Raw genomic sequence first — 21,794 nt, 5'->3', positions numbered from 1 at the left:
TTTTTATTTTGTTCATCTAATTTTGTTCTTATTGTTCCTTGCATTTTAGTTCGGGGTGGAAGTCCCATGACAGCTGTTCAAGTTTATCCGTGATTTGTTCTCTCAGTTTTTTTTTTTTTTATTGCTGAGGGAAGCTAACCCTCTGATCAAACACGCTCAACTACCGTGCCAGCACCACTTCACCACTATGAACTGTAACGTCCCGAGCCTACGCACAGATATATTTTGTGATCAAAATTATCCTTACACCCACAGAAGCATTTGTTTTTTATATTAGGTGCACTGTGCTGCCACCTACTGCTAGGTGATCCATATCAGCGACCTCAGTAGTCATTACACAGAGCGAGACAGCTACATGGGGCGCTCCGCGGAACACACGGACTTCGAATGTGGTGAGGTGATTGAGTCTCACTTGTGTCATACGTCTGTACGCGAGATTTCCACACTCCTAAACATCCCTACTTACACTGTTTACGATGTGATAGTGAGGTGGAATAGTGAAGGGAGACGTACAACACAAAAGATGTACAAACCGACCACGTCTGTTGACGGACAGAGATGGCCGACAGTTGAAGAGGGTCGTAATGTGTAACAGGCAGATATCTATCCAGAGCATCACGCAGGAATTCACTGCAAGTGCTAAGACAGTTAGGAGGCACGTGAGGAAACTTGGATTTCACGGACGAGCGGCTGCTCATAAGCCTCACATCACGCCGGTAAAGGAGCGTAAACATTGGACGATTCAACAGTGGAAAAACGAGTGATGAATCACGTTACACAATGTGGCGATCCGATTGCAGGGTGTCGGTATGACGAATGCCTGGCGAACGTCACCTGCCAGGGTGTGTAGGGCAACAGTAAAATTCGGAGGCGGTGGTGTTATGGTGTGGTCGTGTTTTTCAAAGGGGTGGCTTGGACCCCTTGTTGTTTAGCGTGGCTCTATCACAGCACAGGCCTACACTGATGTTCTAACCACCTTCTTGCTTCCCACTGTTGAAGAGCAATTAGGAGATGGCGACTGCATCTTTCAACACGATGGAGCACCTGTTCGTAGTGCACGGCCTGTGGCGGAGTGGTTACACGGCAATAACACGCCTGTAATGGACTGGTCTGCGCAGAGTTCTGACTTGAGTCCTATATAGAACAGCTATGCTATGTTTTGGAACGCCGACTTCGTGCCAGGCCTCTCCTCAGAGCAGCACTCCGTGAAGAATGGACTGCCATTCCCCAAGAAAGCTTCCAGCACCTGATTGTACGTATGCCTGCGAGAGTGGAAGCTGTCATCAGGACTAAGCGGGAGCCAACACCATAGTGAATTCCAGCATTTCCGATGTAGCTCGCCACAAACTTGTAAGTAATTTTCAGCCAGGTGTCCGGATACATTTGATCACATTATATATATATATATATATATATATATATATATATATATATATATATATATATATATGGGCCACGAAGTCTGTGACAGGGCTCGTCAAACCGCGTGGATTATTCGCAGGAAATCACGAATTCGTTCTACAACTGAGAGAATACTGCATATGGCTACATAAATGTAGAAATCGAGAAATGGAATTAATTCACAAATTTACAGTCAGAATATGTCGAACGGTGGATTATCAGGCGACAAGTGAAGCTGTAAGTTGCTTCTACATCTGTGTACCTTTCGGTACTGGGTACGTACTGTTGTGCGGTAGGTCACCGACCTGTGAGAGACAATTATGACGTGAGACTGGCGCTTTCTCCGGCCGTGCTCGTGAGCAATTAGAATGCGGCCAGCTAGCCGGCCATTGTGGTGAGTAGGCGGCAGCTCTTACCGCCAGCAGCGAAGAAAGTCCGCCGGAGCTGCATGCAGGATGCGTTCACAAATAACGGAACAGCCCGGGACTTAGTCATACACACAACACTCTCACACAGCGCCCCGGGAGGCGAGCCGGCAGACAATGCGCAGTCCAGTCTCGCCACCTTTACGAATAATGATGAAATGACGAGTACAACACAAATACCCAGTCCACGGGCAGAAATAATCCCCAACCCGTCCGGAAATCGAACCCAGGACCTTCTGTGCCTCGTGATGACTGGCTGTTGTGTGATGTCCTTATGTTTGTTAGGTTTGAGTAGTTCTGAATTCTAGGAGACTGATGACCATAGATGTTAAGTCCCTTAGTGTTCAGAGCCATTTGATCCAGTTTTTTGAACCCAGGACCCTGTGATCCAGATGTATCAATGCTAGCCACATTTTTTTTCTCTCTCTTCTTTGATATGGCCTTCGGAAGTTCAAGAATTTTATTCGAACTGACGTGGCATGAAAACCGAGCAGATTTTACTCAACTAAACCTGATGCAGATAACAGCATGGTACTTCCTGGCAGATTAAAACTGTGTGCCGGACCGAGACTCGAACTCGGGACCGTTTCATATCAGCGCACACTCCGCTGCAAAGTGAAAATCTCATTCTAAGAGCATGGTAGTCACTTTCTTATTAGTTACTGTCCACTTACGGAGACATAAAACGCATCCATAAAGGCTATAAAGATGTGCAGAACTTACTGCTCAGTTGGTAAGCTGCTAAATTATAAGGCAACAAATTGGTTACCTCCATTACAACACCGCAATTGATGGTAATTCAAATAAATTCATACAAAAATAGATTACAATCCCTGTAACAGGGTAGGTTATAATGACTACAGTTAATTTGTCTATATTCATCTCGATGACTTACATTAGCAAATAACGGTATTGCTCGGTGTGGTGAGCATACTGTAAGACCTCCGGTACACACACCATCAGATTATTTGACTTGTCGCTCTAACGAAGTAGGCGAGTGTCAGCAATATGTCTCATGGTCTTATCGTGCCGTGTTTATCTTCTGCCGTTAGGTCAGACGACAGAAATGCCACTGGCACGCTTAGAGTAGCAGATTGATGGTGACCAACTTTAAAGAGAACTTGATTAATTTTCACACACATTTATTAAAATAATGAAAAGCGGAGACCTTACGTAGCTTGATTCTGGATGGTGTTTACAATTGACAATCTGAAGTTCCTTTGGTCTTGATGCATTAATCTTATTCTCACATATCTCTGATACTTGACAAAGTGTCTATACATTTATCTTCATGGCTATGTACAGGAATATGATAATCTTATTAGGCGCAGACTGAAACTTGACTATAGACTAGTACAGACAAATGCAGACTGGTACAGACTAATGCAGACAAATGCAGACTGACTAATCGGAGGTCTGTACACTCGTTATAATACCTCACGCCTTCAGGTATCACGGCGCAAGTGTGATCTGCGAGGAGAAAAGATTCTACGTTAGCAGCAATCTCATTGGCTGCGTTACATATTAATACGTGGATCGGCGGAAGCAGAATTTGGTCCGTCTCTAAGGCAGCGCCACCTCGTAGTGCGGAGATGGACGAGCGCTGCGCCTGTGCTGTTGTGCTTAGCGGCGTGCGCTCTAGTGGGAAAGTTGTGTACGCGCTGACTATGCGGAACTATGTACACAACACTCGTTAATTACCAAATATGACATTATGTATCATAATTTTAGACTTTTCTTCGGCTACTCTCTGTGTTAATATCAGTGGTGGGAAATTCACTGCTTCCAACACAAAAATTTAGTGATTTCAACCAAAGAGACACTATTCCAGATACAAAATTAATTGAGTTTGATATATAATTCAATTATTGCAACATAAAATTCGCTGCTTATCGGTACAGATTTGATTAGTTTTGACATATATGCAACTGACTGCTTCTAACATAAAATTGGCTGATACTGGAGGAAAGTGATCGCACGTTGGCGTACTTGCACAAAAGTGATGAATTCGATGTTGTTTAGTATATACACAATAATTCACATACTGTTTTTAACATGAGGGACATACAAGAAGCGTTGATGTTTTGCATATTCTACACAGTTTACATGGGATTGGAGGTACATATTCACAGATTCTACAGTCACTTTCTTGGAAATGGACAACAATATGTGGACGTCTCCACTCCACTGTCGTCTGTACTCCATAACTGCACGTGCCTTAAGCCGGTATTACACTATCAAACTCGCATTCGGGAGGACGACGGTTCAATCTCGTGTCCATCCATCCTGATTTAGATTTTCCGTGATTTCCCTAGATCACTCCAGGCAAATGCCGGGATGGTTCCTTTGAAAGGGCACGGCCGAATTCCTTCCCCAACGTTCCCTAATCCGATGAGACCGATGACCTCGCTGTCTGGTCTCTTCCCCCAAACAACCCTCCCCCCCCCCCCCCCCCACACTATCAAATTTCTTTGTCCAATATCTTGTCAATTATCTTTGTCAAAGAAATTTTATGGTGTACATAGGGAAGAACTTTGTCAAACGTCGTCAAATATTTGATCAAATCTGTAGATTTGATCAAAGAAGTCGCTTGTCTTCTGTTTACTGCAATGTGACATGTTAGCAAATGGAGCGCTAGCATCGCTGCAGCGTTCTGTCGTCTGCAGTGTTTTATGAACATTGCCGGTAAATACAATTGGTGTGTACCGACAATTACAAAATTAATAAAGAGCTGATGAGGTGCCTTAGAACGTGAGGCACCTTGAATACAGAAATAGGTTAAGAGGATTGGAGACCTGACCTGACCTGACCTAACCTAACCTAACCCTCTCCTGCAACAAGGAATCGGAGTGTTATAGTGAGCTTGTCTTCTGCAGATACAGCAGTTCTTAAGTGAGTGTTGTGCTTTATGATATGAGAATACACTTCACTGAGCACATACAGAAATGTATGCTCATCCATTCTTAAGTAATTGATGTACGACTTCATGTCCTACACTTAAGTTCACGCAGCAAATTTTGTTGATGCTTTTATCCCCCCCCCCCCTTCTTGCAGTGGTGTGCCGTAGCGTAGCGTTCCAAAGGATCAAAGGATTGGAACAACGCACAGGTCATACAAGTTTTCAAGAAGGGACGTCGAACAGATGTGCAGAAGTATAGACCTATATCTCTAACGTCGATCAGTTGTAGAATTTTGGAACACGTATTATGTTCGAGTACAATGACTTTTCTGGAGACTAGAAATCTACTCTGTAGGAATCAGCATGGGTTGCGAAAAAGAGGATCGTGTGAAACCCAGCTTGCGCTATTCGTCCACGAGACTCAGAGGGCCATAGACACGGGTTTCCAGGTATACGCCGTGCTTCTTGACTTCCTCAAGGCGTTCGATACAGTTCCCCACAGTCGTTTAATGAACAAAGTAAGAGCATATGGACTATCAGACCAATTCTGTGATTGGATTGAAGAATTCCTAGATAACAGAACGTAACATGTCATTCGCAATGGAGAGAAGTCTTCCGAAGTAAGAATGATTTCAGGTGTGCCGCAGGGGAGTGTCGTAGGAGCGTTGCTATTCACGATATACATAAATGACCTTGTGGATGACATCGGAAGTTCACAGAGGCTTTTTGCGGATGATTCTGTGGTATATCGAGAGGTTGTAACAATGGAAAATTGCACTGAAATGCAGGAGGATCTGCAGCGAATTGGCGCATGGTGCAGGGAATGGCAATTGAATCTCAATGTAGACAAGTGTAATGTGCTGCGAATACATAGAAAGAAAGATCCTTCATCATTTAGCTACAATATAGCAGGTCAGCAACTGGAAGCAGTTAATTCCATAAATTAGGCATTAGGAGTCATCTAAAGTGGTATGAACATATAAAACTAATCGTCGGTAAATCAGATGCCAGATTGAGATCCTTTGGAAGGTTCCTAAGGAAATGCAACCCGAAAACAAAGGACGTAGGTTACAGTACGCTTGTTCGCCCACTGCTTGGTTCAAATGGTTCAAATGGCACTGAGTACTATGCGACTTAACATCTGTGGTCATCAGTCGGCTAGAACTTAGAACTAATTAAACCGCCTGGCAGCTAAGCCTGCGGCTTAGAATCGAGTGCAAAGGAAGCGGAAGTTCTGGAAAATGTTGGTAGGTGCCGCCACAACTAACTTCTGCCGTCGAATATATGTAGCGCTACACAGGCATGCTTTGCAGGCACAAAGATAAATACTGGCAGCAAAACCTCTGTGTCAGAAAATAAATTAAAAGAAAAGGTAGAAGAATGTAAACATTATGCCGTGTATTCTTTCGTGTTCGCTGCTATCTCATTTAAATCCTGTCTGCGTAATAAACTACGAAGCCGGAGTGAGACAACAGCAAACACGGAAGAATATACATATCATGTCATGTTTATATTCATATTATTCTTATGCTGAATAGTGATACAGTCGGAAATGAAGCACGGCAACTGACTAGATTTTTATATCTAAGATGACTCTAATTTCTGTGCAGAATGTAATGTACTAAAGAGGCGCCTGCAAAGATTTTCAAACGGAGAAAAATTTTCGCTAATCTTTCGTTCAGAACATCATTTATCATACGCAGTGTATTATTTTCTTCCTATTGATCATTATCAAAGAAAGCAGCAGTGTAAGTAACAACAAATGGCAGTCTCTTGCCGTTGTTTCGCTTGTAAGACAATTCCTAAAAACTCAGTATCAGAATGCGACAAACAATGCATGACACCGTACAATAATGCATTTTCATCTTAGAGGGACGTAAACACCTATAACAAAGAGAACGGCGCTTATCAGATCAAAGCACAATTAGCAATCGATTCAAACCAGACGAAGCACGTGAAAAAGGAAGGGTACCCGTATAAATACACGGAGCGCCTGACACATAGCAATGGCTACGTGGTAAATCTTAACTGTTAAGCTTACGACTCGAACCAAACTACTGTAGCTATATCTTCATCCATTCGACCTAAGTGGGTCTCATGTTACAATGAACATCTTTGTTTCGATTTGGAGGTGCGGTCTAAAACTTTTCTCTCCCTTGAATTTCGAGTCTCAAATTCCAGGTGCAGCTTAGAATCGGGAATTTTTTTTTTCCTTGATTTCGAATCTCATTTTTCAGGTGGTGCTTAGATTCGAGTAAATACGGTAATTCCTATACTCCTCTTGTGCCTGGTATCGCCATTGTTATCGGAAGCGCCCAGCTAGTTCCCTCTGGTACGCCTAGGGACATCATTCGAACAAGTGCAGGCGCATTGTCGCCGCGTGTTTGCCCCGATGGTAAACAATGGTGAATGTGATGCCGCAAGGTCGGGAAACAGAGGCTTCGGTTCCGCTACAATAGCGGCGTGGCCTTCGAGCGGCATGAGATCACGGCATCTGCTAGTGTGTGTGTGTGTGTGTGTGTGTGTGTGTGTGTGCGCCGACTACGTAGCTGCGCCGGTCTCGTGCACCCACGCACGTAAACATGTTGCTGCGCCGCAGGCACGGAGCTTTTAATTTGATAGAAACACTGTAAAATAAATATTTCTCACTTGCCTTTATCAAAAAGTAATGAACACTGAGACGGATGCTAAAATTTCTGACCTACAAAACACATATGTTTGTACCAGGTGTCTTTATGCAAAGGCAACCGAGCTTTCTCGAAGACCAAGTCGAAGGCAATCTCCAGAATATCAGTCGCGCTTTACTGTGAATGGAATCCTGTTTTTCGGCTTGCTTTCTTGTTCCCTTACAATTCGTCAACAATAAAAATTGTTTCAAAATATCTGCTTGCCAATATTGAGCAGTAACAAAAGGATAATCCGAGATACAATGAAGCCGATTATTACAGACTACCTCAATAGTTATTTTGTTAACAAAACAGCCGTGTGTTTTACGATTTCATTGTTTTTAGTTAATCTGGATTCTCATCGTTTTGTTTGTTGAGGACGCGGGAGCTGAAATTGTAGACGGAGGAGGCATTACTCCATAAATAGCTACACTCTGTTCATCACAAGAAGTAACGTGATGTATTCTTCCGCGTTTCCTTGAATCTCATTGGATTGCGTTCCACGTGGAGTGGGAGATAATCTGAGTCCAGTACAGTCAAGTGTGGTCACAAGGATACATCTTTATGCTGTGTTACACGCGAGCGATAATGCATTTCATCAGCTTTACCGGGGCATTAAACTTGGACAGCTCTGGCCGGGAACTGGTCCAGCTAACCTGCAATGGTGTGAGCAGTTGCAATTCACACGTAAAAAGAGACGAGCAGAGGTACAATATGGCTTCGAATGTCATCTAATTTTTCTCGAGCTGTCATCTGTTACGCTGATAACGAATCAGTCAACAACAGAATCCACGAAGCCATCCAGGCGCCGTATTTTCTTTAACGAGGTGCGGTTCTACATCCCGCCAGTGTTCGGCATTGACACCTGAAAAAGCTGCGTCTGGCAGCTTAACAGTCTCCTTATTTCTCGGGCCATATCCCGTAACTTGGCTCCATAACATTTCTGTTCAGCCGGCCGTTGTGGCCGAGCGATTCTAGGCGCTTCAGTCCGGAACTGCGCTGCTCCTACGGTCGCAGATTCGAATCCTGCCTCGGGCATGGATGTGTGTGATGTCCTTAGGTTAGTTACGTTTAAGTAGTTCTAAGTCTAGGGGACTGATGACCTCCGATGTTAAGTCCCATAGTGCTTAGAGCCATTTGAACCATTTTTAGTTCTGTAATGCTACAGTGGCAAATGTAAAAATGCAGCATTTGTATGATGAACTCGGTGCTCTGAAAATGATTGTTTCCCGACGCTTATGTACATCTGTGCATAAAACTAAGGACATAGTCCAGATAAAGAATATCTGGTTTTTCACTTTTGCCTTCATAAAGTAAACTTATGTTTTCTGTACGTAAGCAACCTTTATTAACAGTCTTTCATAAAATATCGATAATTAAGAATTTATATTTGAAATGAAAACAGGAATTTCACGTGCAATATGTAATTAGAAAAAAGAAGAAGTGCATTATTCATCAAAATGATGATGAATTTTACAATTACGAGATGCACGTATTTCGAATTGAACCAGAAAAAAAAGAGTGAGACTTGAATCAGCGAACCATGCACGGCAGGAACAAAATGTTACGCTACCGATAGCGCTATACATGTATTGTTAATTAGTGTCTCAACTGTATCTCATACAGTGAATGGAAAAACTTCAGAGCCGCTCAGTGAATTTGTGAAAAACATTAAGAACAACCTATCTCTCGGCACTTTTTTAAACCGTGTTCCAGACTCGTGTCTCATTACGGAGCAGAAACCAGTTTCAGCCATTTTGCACTCCGTATTAACAGCGCGATAATCAGAGCACAACAATACAGAGGCTGTGGCTGTACATGATTTTTGAAACAAAAGCTAGATAGTTAAAGTGTGATTAAGAAAAACGTGATGGCTACTAATACATATGAATATTTTACAGTTTCATTTAACGTAGCTTAGTAATAATATGTTGTTGTTGTTGTCTTCAGTCCAGAGACTGGTTTGATGCAGCTTTCTATGCTACTCTAACCTGTGCAAGCTTCTTCATCTCTCAGTACCTACTGCAACCTACATCCTTTTAAATCTCCCTTCAATATCTGAATAATTTCCTTTGTCTCATCATGCATATCATAAATTTCTTCATCATCTGCAGAGCTAGTTGGCATATACACTTGTACTACTGTAGTAGGCGTGGGCTTCGTGTCTATCTTGGCCACAATAATGCGTTCACTTTGCTGTTTGTAGTAGCTTACCCGCACTCCTATTTTTTTATTCATTATTAGACCTATTTGATTTTGTATGTATAACCCTGTATTCACTTGACCAAAAGTCTTGTTCCTCCTGCTACTAGTTCGTACTATATCTAACTTTAACCTATCCATTTCCCTTTTTAAATTTTCTAACCTACCTGCCCGATTAAGGGATCTGACATTCCACGCTCCGGTCCGTAGAACGCCAGTTTTCTTTCTCCTGATAACGACATCCTCCTGAGTAGTCCCCGCCCGGAGATCCGAATGGGGGACTATTTTACCTCCGGAATATTTTACCCAAGAGGACGCCATCATCCTTTAACCATTCAATAAAGCTGCATGCCCTCGGGAAAAATTACGGCCCTAGTTTCCCCTTGCTTTCAGCCGTTCGCAGTACCAGCACAGCAACGCCGTTTTGGATAGTGTTACAAGGCCAGATCAGTCAATCATCCAGACTGTTACCCCTGCAACTATTGAAAAGGCCGGTGCCCCGCTTCAGGAACCACACGTTTGTCTGGCCTCTCAACCGATACCCCTCCGTTGTGGTTGCACATAAGTTAGGCCATTTGTATCGCTGAGGCACGCAAGCCTTCCCACCAACGGCAAGGTGCATGGTGCAGGGGGGGGGGGGGGGGGCAGTGTTTGTAAGAGATTATAAATGAAAAGTAACCAGTATAGAAAAACGATATTCCCCCAGAAAACATATACTACGTTGCGCCTTTGGTATGCACCCACAGAGATTTTGGAAAGCCGGCGCCCTAGTGTGCGGTGCGGTCTGTGTGGCTGGCTCGGCTACCCACTCTCGAGGTTTGCGTCCTTCGCTGTAAAACGTGACGCAGCCGCCAGCACGGGTGAGCCTAGCCTGGACTGGCCTGGCCTGCTGCCACAGATGCTGGAGAAAGCCGACGTCTATTCGCAGGAACGCCGCGGTTCGCTACTCACAGCGATCGTAAACCTCTGGTCGCTCGCTACTGACAATGTGTGCACAGCGCTTCTGGAACACTGCATCAGGCCGCTAAATAACGAAATCCACGTGGTCCATTAAATTTACAGAGTCGAACGGCGTAAATTGTATTTCTTCGTTTAATACGAGAAACGTTCAATAATTCGTGGAGGTATGTTCTGTCTATGCAACTAATTGAAGGCAGTTTGTTTTTTGCCATACTCGTTTCGCTTCTTTTATTTGTGGAGCATCTTCATGTGCTAGTTACAATATGTTACTATACTACATTCTGTCATGCTTTTCTCGTGTTTCTTAGATTAGGATCAAGTTATGTAGCACACATTTCGTGGTGTGAAATTTTCGTTCGGTGTTACGATTTCCAGCGTTGTTAGCACATTTGTGTGGTCCTTCAGATGTGTTCAGTAGTCTCCATGCTCTTGATCAGTTTATCAGTTTTCGGCGTCCTTTCACCCACGTTTGACTCAACACATCGCGTCCATCACTTGCACCTTATATTTTGTGTTCACCATGTGTGTGTTTTCGGCGTGTATTGTTGCCAACTCTCTCTGAGTGTTTCTCTCTCGCCTTTTGTTTGTGTCTTGTGTGCGGTTCGACATTTTCACTTGTTTTATGTGTGTGTGTGTGTGTGTGTGTGTAAACCAGTCGTTCTTTGTGAGAGTGTGATTTTTTAACGAATATTGTTAGTGTGTGTGTGTGTGTGTGTGTGTGTGTGTGTGTGTGTGTGTGTGTGCGCAAGAGAGAGAGTGAGAGGGAGAGAGAGAAGGATGGGGGAGAGGAAGTTTAATTAATTACTTATTCTGGTTACACTCTCTAACGTGTGGGGGAAATAACGCCTAAAACCCTGCAACTGGAGCATGGAGACTAATGAACATATTTGCAGGACCACACAAATGGGCTAACAACGCTAGAAATCGAAAGTAACGCCGAACGCTAAATTCACATCACGAAATTTGTGCTAGAAGAATTCGTCATAACCTTGAAAACGACCGAGCGAGGTGGCGCAGTGGTTAGCACAGTGGACTCCCATTCGGGAAGACGACGGTTCAATCCCGTGTCCGGCCATCCTGATTTAGGTTTTCCGTGATTTCCCTAAATCGTTTCAGGCAAATGCCGGGATGGTTCCCTTGAAAGGGCACGGCCGATTTCCTTACTGATCCTTCCCTACCCTGAGCTTGCACTCCCTCTCTAATGACCTCGTTGTCGACGGGACGTTAAACACTAACCACCACCACCACCTTAAAAACAAGAGACAAACATGGCAAAATGTAACATAGTAACATATTGTAACTACCAGGATAATGCACGACCGCATGTTGCAGGTCCTGTACGGGCCTTTCTGGACACAGAAAATGTGCGACCCTGGCCAGCACATTCTCCAGATCTCTCACCAATTGAAAACGTCTGGTCAATGGTGGCCGAGCAACTGGCTCGTCACAATACACCAGTCACTACTCGTGATTAACTGTGGTATGGTGTTGAAGCTGCGCTGGCAGCTGTACCTGTACACGCCAGCCAAGCTCTGTTTTTGACTCAATGCCCAGGCGTATCGAGGCTGTTATTACGGCCAGAGGTGGTTGTTCTGGGTACTGATTTCACAGGATCTATGCACCCAAATTGCGTGAAAATGTAATCACATGCCAGTTCTAGTATAATATATTTGTCCAATGAATACCCGTTTATCATCTGCATTTCTTCTTGGTGTAGCAATTTTAATGGCTAGTAGTGTATATACAAATTTTACGGAGATATACAGTCAAAATTGTAAGAATAGTTTTATTCGCTCCACAACTAATTCTTGACAACATTTTCACCTTTCTAGGAATGACATAATTACGATAAGTAGGTTTATTCCTATGCAGCGAGAGTTGTACTTACCGAATAACGAAGTTCACGTCGCTTGCAAGTGCGCGTCTCCTCTCTTTCCTGCAAACACAAATTTTCGTTTTTACCCAACAGTAACAACATTCCTCATAAAATGCACGCTACACAAATTACTAAATGGTGAATTTAAAAAAATGAAATGATGTTATTCAGTAGCCCGAAATTGTCGACATGGAAATCGAGTAAAGCCAATTTTTTAATTCAACACAGAATGTAATAACACATTTACTGAAAGAAATAAAATATATAGAGTGAAACGGGAGTAACTGTAGCTACTTTAATGTCTGGTACCTTAATATGGACACACATTAGTGTGTTGGTTGCTTTCTCTCTGCATCGAACAGTGTTGCCGCAGACATATCACTTAATTTACTACCTCACGTTTTCTGCGTGGTTGTAAATGCACCACTAAGTGGACCTCGTCTTTCAGTTCACACTAACCATTTTGCGTCCTCGCATCCACACTTCAACACCTGACTACTGCCCAGGGAAAAATAGGAATTAATGGCTTGATTAGTTTCGACTGTCACAAATCATCTTCAGGCGCAAGACATTTTTGCATGAAGGTGATGACGACGTTTGGTTTGGGGGTTGCTCAACTGCGTGGTTATCAGCGCCCGTACAAAGTCCCTACAGGATTAAGCGAACCTTGTACAAGGAGCGTCTAAACTGATTCTTTGCGTGTCATTACGACTGAAATCGTACGCAGCCTCTGTGGAATAATCGACTAACAGACTAATTACCAATGCAAGAGTAAAATAAAAAGGAACAATCTGAAGTTTGCCCGGCGTATTTCCAGTTCTCGGGTATCAGACCGGGTAGCGTCCTAATTTCTCCACAATATTTCGGCAGACGTACACGCTGCCATCTTCAGGTGGTTCCTGACGAATGCTGTGCTGTTCCTCTCGGCGCCCTATATATACTAGCCGTTACCCCCCTCCACCGTTCCTCTCCTGGTGTCTTCGGTGCGGAACGGTGGAGGGGGGTAATGGCTGGTATATATAGGGCGCCGGGAGGAACGGCACAGCATTCGTCAGGAACCACCTGAAGATGGCAGCGTGTACGTCTGCCGAAATATTGTGGAGAAATTACGACGCTAACCGGTCTGATACCCGAGAACTGTTAAAAAAAATATATTAAAAAAAATCTTTGAACACGACTGTCCGTTCATATATTTAAGAAATTTGCCGAGTTTCGTACATTTATAACGACAATACACATCACAGTTTATCTGTTGTATGTATTTCTTAGATTACGAGTTGTCGTTAAGTTTCTTTTCAAGTGGACGCTGAATATCATTTAGAATCATCTACACTGACTCAGACGTACTCATTCAGCAAGTAGATAGCTGCATGAAGCGACCATACCTCGGCCGTCTACTCACCGTAACAAGACCGACAACCATAAATGTCAGACGACACGAAAACTAAATAGACGTAGCTCAGTGTAGGGATAGCGTTTCTGCTCGCCTAGCGACACGTCTCAAGGCGAACCGTGTGTGACATTGAGGTATACAGTAACTGGTCAGGCGTTGGCAACACCTGACTACAGTCAGAGCGGGTCGGAATTAGTCGCTCCTACACTTGGCACGCACACTGATTTCTCCTTGCGTTGTGGCACCTCGAAACAAAAGTTAACAGCTGAGTCTGCTTCGTATGTGCTACACTTTCCAACAGTACACGCACGCACACACACACACACACACACACACACACACACACACACACACACACACACACAAGGGTACAATAAAGATTATAGAAAACACAGTTGTCCCTTTGTTCTGCCTACCACTGACAAGGGGACCCTCCATACTGTAAATCACGGATTTTGATGTGCTTCAGATATGTTGTAGACACTTACCCCGAGTGCCTGGCCATCCGGTTTTTTAGCGACGGGCTTTGGTTTTTGAGAAAATCGATTTTGAAGTTCAATGCGCGCTTTGTTTACCCGTAACATTACATACATTGCGAGCAAGTCAGCGTAGCGCAGAGGTAAGGTTTCGCGGCTTTCGCGTTGGAGCTACCGTGTTCGAATCCTACTCCGATATGTTCTTTTATGTATGCAGGAACCGTCCGAAAAATTTGATCCTAACGTTCAAAAACGAATAAACGAATTATCTAGGAAATACAGAAATGAAATCGTGTCCTGTACGAAATCCGGGAAGTTCACGAAACTGTTGTACGAAGAATTTTTGCGTTATGTAATTCATCCGTAGCTAGGACAGAATTTTTATTTTTTATTTTGTACATTATCGATTCCTGGAGGGGCAACCCCATTCAACTGTATACGATCATCTATTTACAAAGCGAGCACCTGCACTCTAGAAGTGGTCCCACCAAAGTGCACTCCTTATTGCCAGCACTGCGATGTTTATTTTTGCCGACAGGTGAAAATCTTCGCGAAAATTAGAATGTTCCCGACTTCATGAAAGACAATAGAGAGATCGCTTCTAGGGAAGATTCGATAAAATTACATTCGCTAATCCTACATCAATTCAGTGCACTTAACTTTGAAAGCATGATTAGATACGCATGGTTCGTATCGAAATTAGCGGATGAAAGAGAAATCTTTTTGAATGCAAAAAAAAATTGTGTTTCCCCGGCACCGCTCATGAAGAAACCGTGCGCCTGCGAGACGTTTGCTTTCATAAAATGCGCGTGGTGCTGCGAAAATTTATGCTCCTATAATACGTTCAAAATGGCTCTGAGCACTATGGGATTTAATATCTGAGGTCATCAGTCCCCTAGAACTTAGAACTACTTAAACCTAACTAACCTAAGGACATCACACACATCCATGCCCACGGCAGGATTCGAACCTGCGACCGTAGCAGTAGCGCGGTTCCGGACTGAGCGCCTTAACCGCGAGACCACCGCGGCCGGCTGATGTTCTGGAACATCTAGCAATGTGGACGATGAAAAATAAGATTTTGTAATACTGTATGAGAGAAAAAATTAATAAGTGAATATATCTTTATAAATTCGCACAGCTTGCAGTGTTTGTTGCTATTCTTTGAAACAAAAGTGAAAAATTCGTTCGATTTAAAAAAAAAAAAATAGTGGACTAGCAGGTTTCGAACACGGTACCTCCACCGCGGTAGCCGCGAACCTTCACCGCTACGGTATGCTGACTTGCTTGGAATATATGTAATGTTACGGGTATACAAAATGCGCAGCGAACTTCAAAATCGATTTTCTCAAAAAGCAAGGCCCGCTAAAAAACCGGATGGCGAGGTACTCAGGGTAAGTGCCTCTACAACATATTTTAAGCGCATCAAAATCCGTGATTTACAGTATGGAGGGTCCCCTTGTCAGTGTTGATGTTCGCTCACTAAAACAGGTAGCCAGCCTGCTGTCACTGGAGGATTGCGAAATGGAAAACAAAGGAAAGAAACTCTTTTGCTGTCACTAAATCGTAGTGGCCGATAAAGTTTCCGTCATTCCTGGAGCGCACACGGAAGCAATGAAAAGTCATGGGATAAGGATATGCAGACGGCGATGCTATCGCGTACGGAAGGTATAAAAGGGCAGCGTGTTGCCGGAGATGTCATTTGTACTCAGGCGATCCCTGTAAAAACATTTCCGACCTGTTTATGACCGCACGGCGGACGTTAACAGAGTTTGAACGTATAATGGTAATTGGAGCAAGAAGCATACGACATCCCATTTTGGAAGTTTGTTACAGATTTCAATATTCCAAGATGAACAGTGTCAAGAGGAGCCCGAGAATATCAAATTTCAGGTATTACTTCTCACCGCGGACAAGGCTGTGGCCGAGAGCCTTCACTTAACGACCGAGAGCAGCGGTGTTTCAGTAGAGTAGTCAGCGCTCACGTACCAACAACACTGCATGAAATAACCGCAGAAATCTATGTGGGACGTACGCCTAACGTATCCGTTAAGACAGTGCGGCGAAATACGGCGCTCATGTGTTGTGGCAGCAGACGACGGATGCGAGTGCTTTTGCTAACAGCACGACATCGCCTGCAGCCCCTCTACCGCGATCTTGACCGTATCAGTTGGAACCTAGAAGACTGCAAAAACATGGCCTGGTCATATGAGTCCCGATTACAGTTGTTTGAAGCTGACGGTAGAGTTCGGAGTTAGTGCAGACCGCCGGTCGGTGTGGCCGAGCGGTTCTAGGCGCTTCAGTCTGGAACCGCGTGACCGCTACGGTCGCAGGTTCGAAACCTGTCTCGGGCATGGACGTGTGTGATGTCCTTAGGTTAGTTAGGTTTAAGTAGTCCTAAGTTCTAGGGTACTGGTGAACTCAGAAGTTAAGTCCCATGGTGCTAAGCGCCATTTGAACCTCTTTTTTTTGGACCCGGGTTCTCAACAAAACCCTGTGGAAGCTGGTGGTGAATCCATAATTGTGTGAACTGTGTTTAGATGGAATGGACTCGCACTTCTGGATGTTCGGCTACTTGGTGACCATTTGCAGCCATTCAGGGACGTCATGCACCCAAAAAGCAACGGAGTTTTTGTAGATGATGATGCGCCATGTCACCGGGCCAATATTCTGTGAACTTCGAGCAAATGTTCTGGCCACGCACGTCACCCGACATCAGTCCCATAGAACTTTTACGAGACACAATCGAAAGGTCAGTTCGTGCTCAAAATCCTACACCGGCAACAGTTTCGCAATTATGGACGACTATGGAGGCAGCAGATTTCCTATTTGGGGAGCAAAATTACTGATGGTGGTCGAAGTAGAGAGGATATAAAATGTATACTGGCAGTGGCAAGGAGAGCGTTTCTGAAGAAGAAAAATTTGTTAACATCGAGTATAGACTTAAGTGGCAGAAAGCTTTTTCGGACATCTACATCCACATCTTCATGGATGCTCTCCAAATCACATTTACGTGCCTGGCAGAAAGTTCATCGAACAACCTTCACAATTCTCTATTAGTCCAATCTTGTATAGCACGCGGAAAGAACGAACACTTATATCTTTCCATACGAGTTCGGATTTCCCTTATTTTGTCGTGGTGATCGTTTCTCCCTATGTAGATCGGTCTCAACAAAATATTTTCCCATTCGGAGGACAAAGTTGGTGATTGGAATTTCGTGAGAAAATCCCGTCGCAACGAAAAACGCGTTTCTTTTAATCCAGCGTAAATCCTGTACCATTTCTGTGACACTCTCTCCCATATTTCTCGATAATACAAAACGTGGTGCCCTTCTTAGAACTTTTTCGAGCTACTCCGTCAGTCCTATCTGGTAAGGATTCCACACCGTGCAGCAATATTCTACAAGAGAACGGACAAGCATAGTGCAGGCAGTCTCTTTAGTAGGTTTGTTACATTTTCTAAGTGTCCTGCCAACATAACGCAATCTTTGGTTAGCCTTCCCCACAACATTTTCTATGAGTTCCTTCCAATTTAAGTTGTTCGTAATTGTAATACCTAGGTATTTAGTTGAATTTATGGCTTTTAGATTAGACTTATTTGTCGTGTAATGGAAGTTTAACGAATTCATTTTAGCACTCAAGTGGATTACCTCACACTTCTCGATATTTAGGGTCAACTGCCACATTTCGCACCATTCACATATCTTTTCTAAATCGTTTGGCAGTTTGTTTTGATGTTCTGATGACTTTAGTAGTCGATAAACGACAGCGTCATCTGCAAACAACCTAAGAAGGCTGCTCAGATTGTCTCTCAAATCGATTACATAGATCAGGAACAGCAAATGGCCTTCAACGGTACCTTGGGGAACACCAGAAATCATTTCTGTCTCAGTCGTAACTTTCTGTCATGACAGTATTTTTATGCAGTGTAGCCATGTATGGAAGTAAAACATGGACGATAACTACGCAATTTAGGCAAGAAGAGAATAGAAGCTTCCGAAATGTGGTGCTACAGAAGAGCCGGCGGCAGTGGCCGTGCTGTTCTAGGCGCTACAGTTTGGAACCGAGGGACCGCTACGGTCGCAGATACGAATCCTGTCTCGGGCATGGATGTGTGTGATGTCCTTAGGTTAGTTAGGTCTAAGTAATTCTCAGTTCTAGGCGACTGATGACCTCAGAAGTTAAGTCGCATAGTGCTCAGAGCCATTTGAGCCATTTTGCTACAGAAGAACGCTGAATATTAGGTGGCTAGAAGACGTAACTAATGAGGAGATACTGAATAGAAATGGGGAGAAGAGGAATTTGTGGCACAACTTGACTAGAAGAAGGGATCGGTTGGTAGGACACGTTCTAAGGCATCAAGAGATCACGAGTTTAGTACTGGAGGGAAGCGTGGAGGGTAAAAATTGTAGAGGGACACCAAGAGATGAATGCATTACGCAGATTCAGAAGGATGTATGTTGCAGTAGTTACTTGGAGATTAAGAAGCTTGCTCAAAGTAGAGTAGCGTGGACAGCTGCATCAAACCAGTTTCTGGACTGAAGACCACGACAAGAACATGGAGGCAGCATGGCTGACTATTTCTGCGGTGGAATTGCAACTACTTGTTGAATACATGCCGCGTCTGGAGGCAAAAGGAAGTCGGACCCGATGTCAGAAGATATCCCACGACTTTTGCACCTTCACTGAACGATTCCGAAACGGTAAAATAAAAGGAAAGAAGCTCTTTTCCCGTGTGTAAACCGTAAGGGGGCTATCAAAAAGCATCCGTTTGAGGGGCTTGCCGCGCGGGATTAACGGAGCGGTCTATGGCGCTGCAGTCATAGACTGTGCGGCTGATCCCGGCGGAGGTTCGAGTCCTCCCTCAGGCGTGGGTGTGTGTGTTTTTTCAAAAATGTTCAAATGTGTGTGAAATCTTATGGGACAACTGCTAAGGTCATCAGCCCCTAAGCTTACACACAACCCAAATTATCCTAAGGACAAACACACACACCCATGCCCGAGGGAGGACTCGAACCTCCGCCGAGACCAGCCGCACAGTCCATGACTGCAGCCTTTAGACCGCTCGGCTAATCCCGTGCGCCATGTGTGTTTGTCATTAGGATAATACAGAAAATGTTCGACTGCTGCCCTGGCCAGCACATTCTCCAGATCCCTCACCAATTGAAAACGTCTGGTCAATGGTGGCCGAGCAACTGGCTCGTCACAATACGCCAGTCACTACTCTTGCTGAACTGTGGTATCGTGTTGAAGCTGCATGGGCAGCTGTACCTGTACACCCCATCCAAGCTCTGTTTTTTCAATGGCCTGGCGTATCAAGGCTGTTATTACGGCCACAGGTGGTTGTTCTGAGTACTGATTTCTCAGGATCTATGCACCGACATTGCTTGAAAATGTAATCATATGTCAGTTCTAGTATAATACATTTGCCGCGCGGGATTAGCCGAGCGGCCAAAGGCGCTGCAGTCATGTACTGTGCGGCTGGTCGCGGCGGAGGTTCGAGTCCTCCCTCGGGCATGGGTGTGTGTGTTTGTCCTTAGGATAATTTAGGTTGTGATGTGTAAGCTTAGGGACTGATGACCTTAGCAGTTAAGTCCCGTAAGATTTCACACAGATTTGAACATTTTTTGAGGGGCTTGCTGCAGCCTATATGCCACTTAGAGCGACTCCGATGCGGGTATATAAGCACCGACATGCAGGCAAGGGATTAGTATCGCGTTCGAGTCTTTCCGACGTGAGTGCGACGAATGCGGACATGTGAATTACGCCGACGTTATTACGAAATGCGTCCAAACACGACCAATGTTCTGTTATTCTTTTCTCTCCTGATGAAGGACAGACAGCGGTTGACATACAATGGAGGATGAACAATGTGTATGGGGTAGGTTGTCTGTCGAAAAGCACCACTGTGAATTGGAAACTTCGATGGGCTGCTGCAGCTTCGTGACAACGCGTGTCCCCACATCGCAAATGTCGTGAGGCAAAAGTTACGCCAACTGAAGTCGGAGACAGTAGAGCATCCGCCCTAGAGGCTTGGTGTAGCCTCGAGCGCTGATTACGCCAGCGGTGCTTTAAATAGGCCTCGCAGGGTCGACGAGGATGTGCAACAGCCAGTTCCGGGCTTCTTCACGCAGCAGGAGACGGTGTTTTACCAAAAGGATATCTTCAACCTCGAGCGTTGCGGGATGATTGCCTCAATGCCTGATTGGCATACCGGTTCTGGGTTGCACGGCTTTCTAACGGAAACTTTTTCATCGCCCCTTGCGAGGGGGGCAAAAACCGGAATAGCATTGTTGTGGGCAGAGCTTGTGTAGCACGCATTTCTGCCGCTAGGAGTCTATAGCGCAACTCGTTGCCACTTTTGTGTCACCTGTGTTGTCGACCTGGCTTGGTCTGTTCATGCGGAGTGATTGTTTTTGCTAAGGCTGTTTTTTACTTGTTTCGTTTTTTTTATGATGGCAAGTTAAAGTACACAACGTACAGCTATAAAATTTTGTTTTCTACTCGGTAAACATGCTGTTGAAACTGTTTTAATGTTGGACGCAGCTTATTAAGATCACGCGCTACGGGAAAAACTCAGGTGTAGGAGTGGTTTGCGCGATTTAAAAATGGCAACATGTCAATTGACGATCAGCTTCGTTCTGGACGACCATCAACAGCCCAAATCGACGAAAATACTGAAGCAAATCAAGAGCAAAATTTTGTACATGGCTGCACGTTCAGAGACCGTGGATAGTTACAATTGAAAGAAAACAGCCCTCAGTCACTATTTTCGTTAGAAATAGTGACCGAGGGCTGTTTTCTTTCAATGGTAAAATTCGAGAGCTTGTGTTCACGCACTTTCGACAGACCTTTTATTTGGAAGTTTTAAGAAGATTACGCAACAGTGTTCGTCAAAAAAGACCCGGTTTGTGGCAGACAGGAGACTGGTTTTTCCAGCACGACAACGCACCTGCACATACAGCCATCTCTGATAAACAGTTTTTGGCTAAAAATTGCATGGTTTCGCTGACCCACGCACCTTACTCGCCTGACCTAGTTCCGTATGACTTTTTCTTACTCAAATGCAAGAAAATAGGCTTGAAAGGACACCAATTTGACAAAATCGACGAAGTCAAGAAAAAAAACGAGGGCGCAGCTGTCAACCATGACTAAAGATGATTTCAAAAAAAGAACAGTGAAAGCACCAGTGCGACAAATGTATGAGCTGTAATGGAGAGTATTTTGAAGGAGATAAGGTTGTTTTGTAAACAATTTGGAAATACATAGCTTTTAAAAAATAATTCCGGTTTTTCTTTGGGTTCCCCCTTGTATACTGTAAGTAGTCTGTTTAGGTTTTTATGTTGGTAACGCCACGTAGCGCTCTCTATGAAAATCACTGGCTGTGCTGCGTGCAGTCTGTGGCTGGTATGCATTGTTGGAATTTGCTATTGTAGTGTTGGGCAGTTGGATGTGAACAGCTCACAGCGTTGTGCAGTTGGAGGTGGCCGCCAGCA

The 21,794-nt window shown here is 44.2% G+C and overlaps 1 protein-coding gene across 1 annotated transcript in view; it reads right to left on the bottom strand.

The window, feature by feature from the left end:
- LOC126292165 (uncharacterized) overlaps positions 1 to 21,794 on the bottom strand; it is a 291,437-nt gene that overhangs the window by 205,457 nt on the left and 64,186 nt on the right. Inside the window, exon 2 of the mRNA XM_049986002.1 lies at positions 12,442 to 12,489. The gene's annotated coding sequence lies outside the window, so the exon portion shown is untranslated. The remainder of the gene's footprint in view (positions 1 to 12,441; positions 12,490 to 21,794) is intronic.

This window comes from Schistocerca gregaria, chromosome 9, assembly GCF_023897955.1.
Source record: "Schistocerca gregaria isolate iqSchGreg1 chromosome 9, iqSchGreg1.2, whole genome shotgun sequence".
Classification (NCBI taxonomy): domain Eukaryota; kingdom Metazoa; phylum Arthropoda; class Insecta; order Orthoptera; family Acrididae; genus Schistocerca; species Schistocerca gregaria.
This window is presented reverse-complemented; position numbering and strand designations above follow the sequence as displayed.